This window comes from Staurois parvus, unplaced genomic scaffold (assembly GCF_062004578.1).
Source record: "Staurois parvus isolate SC_StPar_1 unplaced genomic scaffold, SC_StPar_1.0 ptg000671l, whole genome shotgun sequence".
Lineage (NCBI taxonomy): Eukaryota > Metazoa > Chordata > Amphibia > Anura > Ranidae > Staurois > Staurois parvus.
Window position 1 is genome coordinate 1,794,279 of NW_028318467.1, and position 13,996 is coordinate 1,808,274.

Here is a 13,996-nt window from a genome sequence, read left to right on the forward strand (position 1 = left end):
TGGGGAAGGAAAACTAGATGGTTCTCCAGCCAGTACAGGAGAGAAGCGTGTGCAACTTTGCAAGACTGATGTGAAGGCTGAATTTCAGCTTCAAGTCATGTACCTGAAACAAGCATGACAGCCATGCTCCTAAAAAATGTTTACAAAATTTTTAATCTGCAAAATTATGTGAGCTAATACTGTGATTGAGGAGAGTGTGCAACTGAAACTGGGGGAAAGGGGGTGATCTATGGCCAAGGCAGTACTGTCAATGCCATTCTGGAAGAGTCACACATGAGGGCAGAAGAGGAGGAAAGATTTGTTTATAAACCCTTTCGTGACAACGCCTTTTGCTTTTTAAGAACTTCTAGATGCCAAGAGGTGGAGGCAGGGTATTCAGGTCATGTGACTGCTGTGATTGGCTGTCACAGTGATCACATGATCGGAAAGCTCTCAATGGCAAGTATGCATTGGGAGCATACCGATCACTGCCAGCTACTGTGCTGGGAGTGTGCTCTCAGCACGGTAAGTGGTTTACACAGGGCCCACCCACTGAGTGGACACATATATGCGTATGGCCGACACTAAGGAGGTAATATATTATTTATATTTTAAATCTCACAAAAGTCAGGATCGAAAATTGGGACTTTCTATTGAGTACATTTAAGGTCATCTCTATCCTTTCTTCAATATTTAGTTATTCACTGATCCAGTGCACATATACAGTCCTCAAATTCTTGGGTGCTTTTGGATCAATGAATCTTCAATAGGTCAAGGGCCCCTTAAAGTGGAAAATCAAACATGACCTATATGATGCATTATGTCAATAGCAATAAAGGAGTTCTGTGGTCAGTGTACATTCTCAGTTTGTAACATCAGCATTATAATAACGATACAAACAATAGTTATATTTGGCAATCCTACATAACAGTGGTCTCCAATCTGTGGCCCGGATGCGGCCCTTTGCTTACTTTTATCTGGCCCTTGGGGCACTATTTCATCCACTGATGCCATCAATGAAGCATAGTTCCCTCCATTGACATCAACAATGGGGCCCAATGACACCAATGATGGGGCACGATTCCTCCCAATGACACCAAACATGGGGCGCCATTCCTCCCACTGACACCAAAGAAGGCGCATGGTTTATTCCTACTGACTTTGAGACCTTTTTAACTCCCAATGGCCACAGTCCAGCCCCCTAAAGTCTGAAGAACAGTAAACTAGCCCTTTGTTTAGAAACTTTCATATGGTGAGTGCTACCTGTCTGCTGGTCATCTCGTTACACAACGTCCTGGATTCCCTGCATGCTTTCCAGCTTCTCCTCCATTGTACTAATCCACCTCCTGAAACTCCTTCTCTCAGCTCCTCTGTAGTTCAGAAGGCAGGCTCTGTGAAATGTATCATACAGCAGTGGCTACTCACAGTGACTATGTGTTCCAGAATTCAAGGAAGTAAATGTGTAGGATCTTCACAAAGTAAGTTTACAAATTTCAAGATCATTCAGATTAATAGGAGTTGGGTAGAAATAACTACATTTTTACCATAGATAGGCGTTTATTTAGTTTTATTGCTTGTTAATCCCAACATTGGATCTGATATTTTCCCAATTCCTCTAGTAAGGTGAAAACGCTGTTCATTCTGCAATGAAGTGGCAGTTTAAGTCACCCCATGGACAGGGTAGTCACAAGTTGGCTATACACTAGTAGATTTCTGAATGAAAATTTGTACGAAAATCCTCACTACATCGGAAGACATAACAAATGTTATTCGAAAGTAGTAAAAAATTTTATCTGCTTTTAACATTTGATTTATTTATTTGATCAATGGACTTTACCAAATGAAAACCACTTGCACTGTTAGAAATCTGTTCCTTCTAGAAAGAAAATAAACATCAATTTGACCTTACTAACAATTAGAAAATCGAATGAACATTCTGAAAACAAAACATTTCAAACAAAGATTATATTAGTGTATAGCCAGCTTTAGATGGACATGTCATTTTAAACAGATTTTAAGTAAGAAACAAATAAATTAAAGCTCAACTTCAGCCACCACCTTTTAAGAAGTTACAACAATAGTTATTTTTTTTTATGGAAAATATCTTTTAGTATGAAAAAAGGTAATCATTGTAAGCACCCCCTGGAAGTGCTATATGGTTTGTCTCAACGCTTTTAAGGCAGGCCATACATGGAGAGAATTTCTTTCTTGCAACCACAGACAATGTTGACAGGGAATCCCTCCTGCCAAGCCATTGTATACTCTGGGCAGGGGAAGCCATCCCCGCCAGGAGAACACAGTGATTATTGCTAGCAGGGTATACCAGCTGCTAGCAATAATCTCATGTAAAATTCGGCAGGGTGGTTGTACCCAAGTTGATCTATCTGCCACCTGCCCATGCATGGTTTGAATCTCGGCTGGTTCCTGCTAAACCCGCTGAGATTTGAATTGTCTATGGCTGGCTTAACTGTCCATTTTGGCCCAACCCTGTAACTATCACATTTGCTTTCAGCTTAAAGACTAGTCAGCAATGACAGCTCCCATATTTATATCCTTACAGGTTCCCCTGAACTAAACAGCTACAGCCTTATTTTTTTAAATTTTGCACACAAAAATTTTTATAGTCATAATCATCATCTACAAGGCAACGGCCAAGTTTGCGTACTGTTTTGCAAGTGGTGGGTCCCTGTGGTGCTCTCCGACTGGCTAATTCTTGCCGATTTCCATGTAATGACCTGGACTTATTGAATAAGAAGATTATGCCACGTATGATCTTCTGAGTGTACGCCGTTCTCGCGGTAAGCCTCCAGTAAGCCTGTTGTCTTTGCTGTTTTCCATAATACAACACAAAGGGAAACTGAGGTTTCCGCATTAGCCCAGCTCGTCTTCCTCTCCGAGGATTAATCCAGTTAAACTAGCCTGCCGTCAGCTGTTTGAAGACAACAAGGAGCTAGTCCCAAGGAATGTCAGATTTAGGCACTAGTCAGAGGTTAGAAATTAGCTTGTCCTGCCCTGATGGTAATTAGGCCATAGACACAGGGCAACAATGGCCCCTCAGGTCCCTTCTGAGATTTAATATGGACATAATGATGAGTGGAAGTAGAAGAGGAATAAATAAACCTCAATTCAATTGCCTCACATAAAAACTCACATTTTAAAGAGGGACATTTAGCAATTTTACAAGTCTGTATTAAAGTGTTGTTCTAGTTAAACTGTAAAAAAAATAAACATCAGCAGCTACAAAAACTGCTGCTGACTTTTTAAAAAACAGCCACTCACCTGTCCCTCGATCCTGCGGTGTGCTCCCAACAACATGTTTCACCGGCTATCCAGTGTTCCCGGTGCCAGCATCTTCAGTGTGGGCACCCGGCTGTGAAGCCTCAAGCTGTAGCCCTGTACTTTCTGAATGGTCCCATAGTCTTCTGGGACCTGTCATGTGCCCTAGAAGACTATGGGGAGGGAGGGGGGAGGACAACTTCCACTTCTGATTGCCTAGGCAATCGCAGTGGAAGTGGGAGCGGGTACCTGTCAAGTTCGGGTACCTGCTCTCCCTACCCCACTCCCCAAAGATGCCAATCCTTAACAGGGAGTAAAGGAACAGTCCTTAGAGTGGAACTTCCCCTTTTGGGTGGAGCCCTGCTTTAATATATTCTTGAATTGTCACAATATACAACAGTATCATTTTTACTTTTATCATTAAAAGCCTTGAGCTTTGTCAGTGACTTTCTCTAGACTGAGATGATGTTGTAAGTTTGCTGCAGGCAGGAAGAAGCATTTCCTCAGTCTTCTCTCCCCCAGTGATCAGACTGCAACACTGTAACTTTGGAGCAAGTGACAAGGTAAGAGGCTGCAGCAGGAAGCTGATCTGTGTCAGACATTTGTGAAAACAGCCAAGAACTGCACAGACACCAGAATTTATATGATTGTGTCATCTATGAGCTGGCATCTCTGTGATTTGATCAGAAGGGCAAGCAGGGGTATTACAGGATAATTCTTTAAAAATCCTATGGTGCAAACTACATCAGCTTTATCATCTTACCTAGCAGATCTCAGCTTACCTAGAAAGGAACTGTTTCCACATTTGATGAAAAGCTAGGTATGAGTAAAAGTAAAATGGTAATCATAATTACAGTCTTCTATTGTGGAGAAATACAAAGCTTCTAATAGCTATTTCAATTCATTAATCAGCAATAATGATTTATTTTGCATATAATCAACATGTCTCTTAGAAAATATCTGAAAACAGCCACTAAGTAATCATGCAGGATTCTTGTCTGGGGATCTGAAGAGATTTCCTTCAATGGCCAAAAATAAAAGCAAATCACTCATCAGAAACACAATTGTTGAGCTTGGGGTCAGACCTGAACATGTGACTGTTGGCGGCAGGAATAGTCACATGAACCTTCCTGTGTCCTGATTTATCCCACGGCTGTGTCATTATATACTTTCATACAAGTCTAGAGAGAGGATGTTATATAGAGCAGTGTATGCTAGTACCATGGACAGCATGACAAGTATGTGATTAGCACTTTCAATTTGGCAATGATTATTTTGTTACCAGAGAGTGTGTCTGTGATACCAGAGAGCGTGTCTGTGATACCTGAGAGCGTGTCTGTGATACCAGAGAGCGTGTCTGTGATACCAGAGAGTGTGTCTGTGATACCTGAGAGCGTGTCTGTGATACCAGAGAGTGTGTCTGTGATACCTGAGAGCGTGTCTGTGATACTAGAGAGTGTGTCTGTGATACCAGAGAGTGTGTCTGTGATACCAGAGAGTGTGTCTGTGATACCTGAGAGCGTGTCTGTGATACCTGAGAGCGTGTCTGTGATACCAGAGAGCGTGTCTGTGATACCTGAGAGCGTGTCTGTGATACCTGAGAGCATGTCTGTGATACCAGAGAGTGTGTCAGTGATACCAGAGAGCGTGTCTAGGATACCAGAGAGCGTGTCTGTGATACCAGAGAGCGTGTCTGTGATACCAGAGAGTGTGTCTGTGATACCAGAGAGCGTGTCTGTGATACCAGAGAGTGTGTCTAGGATACCAGAGAGTGTGTCTGTGATACCAGAGAGCATGTCTGTGATACCAGAGAGCATGTCTGTGATACCAGAGAGTGTGTCAGTGATACCAGAGAGCGTGTCTAGGATACCAGAGAGCGTGTCAGTGATACCAGAGAGTGTGTCTGTGATACCAGAGAGTGTGTCTAGGATACCAGAGAGCGTGTCAGTGATACCAGAGAGCGTGTCTGTGATACCTGAGAGCGTGTCTGTGATACCAGAGAGCGTGTCTGTGATACCAGAGAGTGTGTCTGTGATACCAGAGAGTGTGTCTGTGATACCAGAGAGTGTGTCTGTGATACCAGAGAGCGTGTCTGTGATACCAGAGAGTGTGTCTAGAATACCAGAGAGTGTGTCTGTGATACCAGAGAGCATGTCTGTGATACCAGAGAGCATGTCTGTGATACCAGAGAGTGTGTCTAGGATACCAGAGAGCGTGTCAGTGATACCAGAGAGTGTGTCTGTGATACCAGAGAGTGTGTCTAGGATACCAGAGAGCGTGTCAGTGATACCAGAGAGTGTGTCTGTGATACCAGAGAGTGTGTCTGTATAACCATAGAGCGTGTCTGTGATACCAGAGACCGTGTCTGTGATACCAGAGAGCGTTTCTGTGGTACCAGAGAGCGTGTCAGCGATACCAGAGAGCGTGTCTGTGATATCAGAGAGTGTGTCTGTGATACCAGAGAGTGTGTGTGTGATACCAGAGAGTGTGTGTGTGATACCAGAGAGTGTGTCTGTGATACCAGAGACCGTGTCTGTGATACCAGAGAGCGTTTCTGTGGTACCAGAGAGTGTGTCAGTGATACCAGAGAGTGTGTCTGTGATATCAGAGAGCGTGTCTGTGATACCAGAGAGTGTGTCTGTGGCACCAGAGAGTGTGTCTGTGATACCAGAGAGTGTGTCTGTGATACCAGAGAGTGTGTCTGTGATACCAGAGAGTGTGTCTGTGATACCAGAGAGTGTGTCTGTGATACCAGAGAGTGTGTCTGTGGCACCAGAGAGTGTGTCTGTGATACCAGAGAGTGTCTCTGTGATACCAGAGAGTGTGTCTGTGATACCAGAGAGTGTGTCTGTGATACCAGAGAGTGTGTCTGTGATACCAGAGAGTGTGACTAGGATACCAGAGAGCGTGCCTAGGATACCAGAGAGTGTGTCTAGGATACCAGAGAGCGTGTCTGTGATACCAGAGAGAGTGTTTGTGATATCTGAGAGTGTGTCTGTGATACCAGAGAGCGTGCCTGTGATACCAGAGAGTGTCTGTGATACCAGAGAGCGTGTCTGTGAAATCATAGAGCAAGTCTGTGATATCAGAGAGTGTGTCTGTGATACCAGAGAGTGTCCGTGATACCAGAGAGCATGTCTGTGATATCAGAGAGTGTCCGTGATGCCAGAGAGCATCTCTGTGATATCAGAGAGTGTGTCTGTGATATCAGAGAGTGTGTCTGTGATATCAGAGAGTGTTTGTGATACCAGAGAGAATGTCTGTGATATCAGAGAGTGTGTCTGTGATATCAGAGAGTGTTTGTGATAGCAGAGAGCATGTCTGTGATATCAGAGAGTGTGTCTGTGATATCAGAGAGTGTTTGTGATACCAGAGAGCGTGTCTGTGATATCAGAGAGTGTGTCTGTGATATCAGAGAGTGTTTGTGATACCAGAGAGAATGTCTGTGATATCAGAGAGTGTGTCTGTGATACCAGAGAGCATGTCTGTGATATTAGAAAGTGTCTGTGATACCAGAGAGAATGTGAGAATGTCTGTGATATCAGAGAGTACTGCATTTTATCAAAGAAGATATCCACCTTCTGAAATCTGCGATGTTGTTCTTGCAGCAATATCAGATGCGATCTGTACAGTTGCAAGAAAAAGTATGTGAACCCCTTGGGATTACGTGGAGTTTTGCATGAATTGGGCATACAATGTGCTCTGAATGTCATCTAAGTCACAACAATAGAAGAACACAGTCTGCTGAACATAATACTACAGAAACATTAGATGTTGCCATGGTTTAATTGCACATAACATGTAAACATTCACAGTGCAGGGAGGAAAAAGTATGTGAGGCCCTAGCTTAATGACTTCTCCTAGAGCTAATTGGAGCCAGGAGTGAGCCAACCTTGACTCCAATCAGTGTGATGATATTGGATGTGTTGCTGACAGCTGTCCTGCCCTTAAAAAACACACACCTGTTTTGAGTTTACTGGTTTCAAGAAGCACTTTCTGATGTGGACCATGCCTCGCAGAAAAGAGCTCTCAGAAGACCTACAATCAAGATTTGTTGACTTGCATGAAGCTGGAAAGGGTTACAAAAGTATCTCCAAAAGCCTTGATGTTCATGTGTCCATGGTAAGACAGACTGTCTACAAATGGAGAAAGTTTAGCACTGTTGCTACTCTCCCTAGGCGTAGTCGTCCTGCAAAAATGACTGCAAGAGCACAGCGTAGAATGCTGCATGAGGTAAAGAAGAATCCCAGAGTGTCAGCTAAAGACCTACAGAAATCTCTGGCACATGCTAACATTTTTGTTGACACATCTACAATAAGGAAAACATTAAACAAGAATGGAGTACATGGGAGGACACCACGGAGGAAGCCATTGCTGCCCAAAAAGAATATTGCAGCACGTTTGAAGTTTGCAAAAGAGCACCTGGATGTTCTACAGCACTACTGGCAAAATATACTGTGGACAGATGAAACCAAGATTGAGTTGTTTGGGAAGAACACACAACACTATGTGTGGAGAAAAAAAGGCACAGCACACCAACATCAAAACCTCATCCCCACTGTAAAACATGGCGGAGGGAGCATCATGGTTTGGGGCTGCTTTGCTGCTTCATGGCCTGGACAGATTGTTTTCATTGATGGGAAAATGAATTCCAGAGTTTATCAAGACATTTTGCAGGAAAACGTACGACCATCTGTCCACCAACTGAAGCTCCGCAGAGGATGGGTGATGCAACAGGACAATGACCCAAAGCATACAAGTAATTCAACAAAACAATGGCTGCAACAACACAGAATACGCCTTCTGGAGTGGCCCAGTCAGAGTACTGACCTCAACCCTATTGAAATGCTGTGGCATGACCTTAAGAGAGCGATTCACACCAGACATCCCAAGAATATTGCTACACTGAAACAGTTTTGTGAAGAGGAGTGGTCCAAAATTACTCCAGATCGTTGTGCAGGTCTGATCTGCAACTACAGGAAACGTTTGGTTGAGGTTATTGCTGCCAAAGGAGGGTCAACCAGTTATTAAGTCCAAAGGTTCACAGACTTTTTACTCCCTGCACTGTGACTGTTTACATGTTATGTGCAATTAAACCATGGCAACATCTAATGTTTGTGTAGTATTATGTTCAGCAGACTGTGCTCTTCTATTGTTGTGACTTAGATGACGTTCAGAGCACATTTTATGCCCAATTAATGCAAAACTCCACGTAATCCCAAGGGGTTCACATACTTTTTCTTGCAACTGTATGTTCTTGTATATGGAATGTCTATGGACCATATATTTGCAATTATCCTGTTTCCCAACTAAAGCCACAGAGGATTACAAAGCACATATGTGTCTACACATACGTACATGTAGGAGACATGTTTTATAATCTACAATGGGCTGTTTTGTGGAACATTACTGAGGATAACAAATAAAGATTATCACAGAAAAACAGACAAGATACTGCATAATCTCTATTTTTCCTTCTTTTCTTTTTTTTTTTGCTATCTCATTTTGGTGACACGTTTCATTTTCAAGAAACTCTATTCTTCGGTTCTAAGTTTCATGTGTATCATTCTCTGTTATATTGCCAGACTCTGGAAATCTGCCTGTTATTGGGCATGATTATTATTTTCTTTACTTGTATCCTCTGACCAGCTCAATAAATAAATATTGAAAGTAAAAGATAATCACAGTGACTTCACGAGGTCCTGAATGGACTTATGAGCCTGTTTGCAATACAGCAAAAGAAATGTGTTACTATTCCAGTTAAAGTAGTATTAAACCCCAGCATTTTTTAGAACACAATAAAATAAACATTCCCCAGTAAACTATTTGTTAAAATTCTTATCCCAGACTTGCATTTTACAACTTCCAATGCTGCTGACTCCTGATGTATCAGAGCTGCTTCCCTGAACCTCTGGTCTACATAGGAAAGAGTTAAGGGCAGTCTCTGTTGGTTTGAGAAAGAGGAGAGAGGAGCAGGGGGCCTTGTCATCCTAGGTTACTGGGCTGTTTCTGTTGAGGCACACAATGTGGGGAGACAACTCTGGTCCCTGCACACAAGGGTGGCTCTATTGGGCACTTGTAGAGAAAGGAACCACCCTGAAATAGGAAACCTGAGGCAGTGGTCATGACACTAGCTTAAACAGGAGCATAGGCAAGGTGAAATATAAAGAAACTGCATGCTCAGTAAGTGATTAAATCAGCTATTGAAAGTGTTAACATATGGTATAATATTACTAGACTTTATAGATGTAGTAAAGAAGTATACAGTGAATAAGGGCACAAATATGTTTTAATAAAACACTTATTGCATTTTTATTGCATGGGTGCCTTCAGACTTAACTGCCCTGTTAGGCTGGGTATAGTTGAGTCTGACTGTGCTCTTGTGTACAAAGCCAGCTCCATAAAGACTTAGTTTGACCTCAAACCTACTACAAATTTCCACACACACTCCAAAGTCTTGCCGAAGCCTTCCCAGAGGACTGTTATAGCTGCAAAGAGGCCAATTTCATATTAATGTCCATGGATGGAGGGGGCCAACTCCATATTAATGGCCATGGTTTGAGGGGGCTGACTCCATATTAATAGTCATCGGGAGAGGGGGACAACTCTATATTGATGGCCATGGTTTTGGAATGGGATGTCCAAGTTTATATAGATGTGATGAACAGTTGTCCACAGATATTTGGCCTTATAGTGTATACACTCTTCTTCAGGACAGTTCTATAGCTGGCTTTATGAAGAGACAACAATCGTAGAAGATAAGGGAAATTCACTACACTTCATCACTTCATCTTTAACTGAACTGTATTCTATGACCCCCCCCCATCGCATGGACGCAATGTATACAGATCGGATGGCCTTCAGAGATCTCACCATGTAACTGGGTGCTCATTAGGCAATCAGTAACATGATCATGTGGGGAGACGAGGGAGAATGTGCCACAGTAATTTATAGATCCTCATGACGCTTCAACACGGCTCGTCACAATTATAAACGACATCTCAGGAACACATGTGGAAACCGACACTAAGCCATACATCAAGCCACACGCAAGAGATCACAAATCGGCTTATAACATGCAACATGCAAGGAGCAGACACATAATGAAAACAAAGTGCGATGTGAAATAATGGGATAACGGGATTAGAAAAGACAGCATGAGTGATGACTTCAACATTCCCAATTAGAACGTCCTGCTCCAGAAAGCGACTGCACGTGTGATACCCGGCAATCATTATCCGTATGGATTACAAGGAGGAATACATTACAGGTCATTAGTGCTGCAAGGAGATCTGCATTTGGGGATTAAGGAGATGGGGAAAGTGAGATTTGCACGAAAGGCATGGGGGAAGGGGGTGCATGAATTGTATAAACTGGTTTGCAGGGGTATAACTGTGTGAAGCCCAGGAGGCACAACTGCTCTTGGGTCCATACAGAGAGGATACGCATTCTACATAGGTAACCTCTGCCTTAAAGTGAACCTGTCACAACAGAAATGCAAGAACTGCCTCACTGAGCTGTTTCAAAATCTGTCTGCCTTAAGGCTGCCATCCTCACTTTTTTGCTTTGATATATCACTGACCTGGAACAAGTATACAGCCAGGAAAGTTTGAACATTCTGGTAGTGCATATTTGTGTCACATTAGAGACTTATTGGAACTGGACTTCAGCTCTTACCCCCCTGGTCACATCAAAGCCAATTTTGAAATGGTGCAACTTACAGTGAAGTTGCACGATTTCAAAATCGGGTGACCTGCCAATTTCATTGCAATTTGAAAAACATTTGACACAAATGTCTATGCAAATCTCTACAAAAGTAGTGCATGCACTACTTTAGAAATCGGTGCGGCTCCAATTAAGTCGGAACCGCACCGATATGATCTTATAGCGGACAATAGGGTGTGACTTTGCAAGTCGCCTGGCATGAAAATCGCATGCCATGTCACACCCGATGTGACTGGGTTGTTAAGGACTTTATCACAACTTTTCATGTGCATTAAAGCACGTGCTTTCTTTATGTGTAACATGTTAAATTAAGGTATCCTGTCCACTTTAAAAAAGCAATTAAAGGATAAGTTAACCTTTCGCACAAAAATAATAAATGCACATTTTTTTGCAGGTAAAAAAATGTGAATTTATGATTTTTGGCTGCAGGAGCCTGTAAAGCATTGTACCAGCGATCAAAAACTCGTTGGCGCCATGCAGGTCTCCTACAGAATCCACAGCACCATGGTAGTTCATTGAGAACTGCAAGCTGACAGCCACTAAGGCTGTCGGGAGTTGTATTTCATTCATTCACAGAACACTGTGAATTAATAACATGTCTGTGTGGGCGGAGCCCGGCACAGCCATACTGTTGTTAACCACTTGCCACTTGCGCAATAGCCGAATGACGGCTACAACGCGGTTGTCGAGTTCTGGGAGGGCATCATATGACGTCCTCCTAGAACGCGCTCTCCCACACACCCCCCGAGGGCGCGCACCCAGCGATCTCCGTGATTGCCGTGTCCTAAGAACACAGCTGATTACGTGATGTGGTAAAAGGCCAATCACAGCGTCCTTTTACCATGTGATCAGTTGTATCCAATGACACAGCAGATCACCGGGTAAATGCAGTTGCCAGTTATCGGCTGCACTTTCCTCATGCTGTCACAGCATGAGGAAAGTACTGCCGATAACCGTCAATTGTCAGAGGACGGATTGGCACCAATCATCAGGGCACTGATGATCAGTGCCCAGCAGTGCCACCCACTAGTGCAGCCCACAAGTGCCCAGCAGTGCCACCCACCTGTGCCTATTAGTGCCTAGTAGTGCCACCCACCTGTACCCAGCAGTGCCATCCACCAGTGCCCCCCATCAGTGCTACCTGTCAGTGCTGCCCAGCAGTGTCACCAGTCAGTGCCCAGCAGTGCCGCCGGTCAGTGCCGTCAGTCAGTGCGACCCATCAGTGTTGCCCGTCAGTGCCGCCTATCAGTGCCCATCATTGTTGCATATCAGTGCTGCCTCATCAGTGACGCCTATCAGTGCCCATCAGTGCTGCCTATCCATGCCACTTCATCAGTGCCGCCTATCAGTGCCCATCAGTTCTGCCTATCAGTGCCCATCAGTGCTGCCTATCAGTGCAGCCTCATCAAAAAATACTTTTGTTTTTTAATTTTTTGCTTTTTATTTTGTTTATAGTGCAAAAAATAAAACACCCAGAAGAGATTAAATACCACCAAAAGAAAACTCTATTTGTGTGAAAAAAATGCTAAAAATTTCACATGGGTACAGTGTTGCATGACCGCGCAATTGTCATTCAAAGTGCAACAGCGCTGAAAGCTTTAAATTGGCCTGGGCAGGTAGGGGGTATATGTGCCTGGTAAGCAAGTAGTTAAATACTGACAGTATGGGGAACTTCTGTCACACGGGGGGCAGCGGGCAGCAGCTGCATCATTGGGAACATGTTACATGTTCCACCCTAAAAACGGGAACATGTTATATGTTCCACCCTAAAAATGGGTGGAACATGTAACATGTTCCCAAAGGTGAACTTACAAAGGTAAAGAGCCCCAGATTTTTGGAAAAACTCACATATTTTGGCAATGCAGTGCACCACAACATACTAGATTAATTTAGGCAAAGAACATTTGCCATGTTTTACTGCACCTTGCAATAACGCACATTAAATTAAAGTGTAAGGGAGCCTTTAAAGCAAGACAGCAGCTCCTGTCTGTTAAAGCGGCTCTAAAGCCTCCCTTATACTTACCTGAGCCTGATCTCGATCCAGCACTGTGCACAAGAGCAACAGCTTTCTCCTTCCTCATAGGCTCAGAGACAGCAGCAGGAGCAGCAGCCCACTGCTAGTAAAAACAGGTTTATTAAAGCCAAAGTACAGGACATAGTGTGAGAAAAGAGGAAGAAAATGTGTTGGCAATGCCCAAAGTTTGCCCGACAGATAAATGCTAGGTTTACCTGGATTGATATAAATGTTAGCAATAAAGCACAATCATTGTGCATTGCTACTAAACAGGAAGCAGAGCCTGTGTATGATACAAGAAGCTATATGTGAACCTGTGTTTATATCAGTTTAGACTATAAATGAAAAAAAAACTAAATATAAAAGCCATGAATTGCGCCATGACAATGTCACTGGCATGCTTAGTAATGAATAGCTCTGGGGTAAAACCCATATATACGCCTGTTCCTTCAATAAGTACCCCCAGGGATGGAGAAATAAGTAAAGGAATGAAAATAATTGAGCTTTCAAGCTATAGTCCATAGAATATTCTAGATGGAATGTTCACAGCTAAAAGTACTCTAGAATTAATATAAAAATGAGCAGCCGTTTTATTAAACCATTGTATGGTAAACAGGACTGTGAGACTAAAATGGAATTTATAATAATGCATCAACAATTCAGGCAATGAGCGATAAAATAATGACTAAGGAAGGCGGATGAGGGAGATGGACCAGTATCTGATTGCACGGCAAGAGCGCTGTGCTCAGCAATTATCAGCAAGTCCAGCCAATTTATTAGAGTTCACTGGAAGACAGACACACAATACTGTCCATATTGTCGTGTTCTAGCCTGGTAAGTGTTGTGAAATCTTTGCAATATTGCCAGTACAATGTTCTATTTATAGCCCCCTATTCATTCAGATTGGCAACAGAGCAGAAGGCTTTGTAAATGTCCAAGCTCTGATCTTAAATCAGCCCTAGTTGTGAGATGAGAAGCAAATGCAAATACTAATTCTATTTG

General features: G+C 43.1%; 1 protein-coding gene and 1 long non-coding RNA gene across 3 annotated transcripts in view; both read left to right on the forward strand.

Moving 5' to 3' along the window:
* KIRREL3 (kirre like nephrin family adhesion molecule 3) overlaps positions 1-13,996 on the forward strand; it is a 1,079,924-nt gene that overhangs the window by 129,619 nt on the left and 936,309 nt on the right. The window lies entirely within an intron of this gene.
* The window catches only part of LOC149447749 (uncharacterized), a 36,575-nt gene that overhangs the window by 20,607 nt on the left and 1,972 nt on the right, over positions 1-13,996 (forward strand). The gene's annotated exons all lie outside the window — the stretch shown is intronic.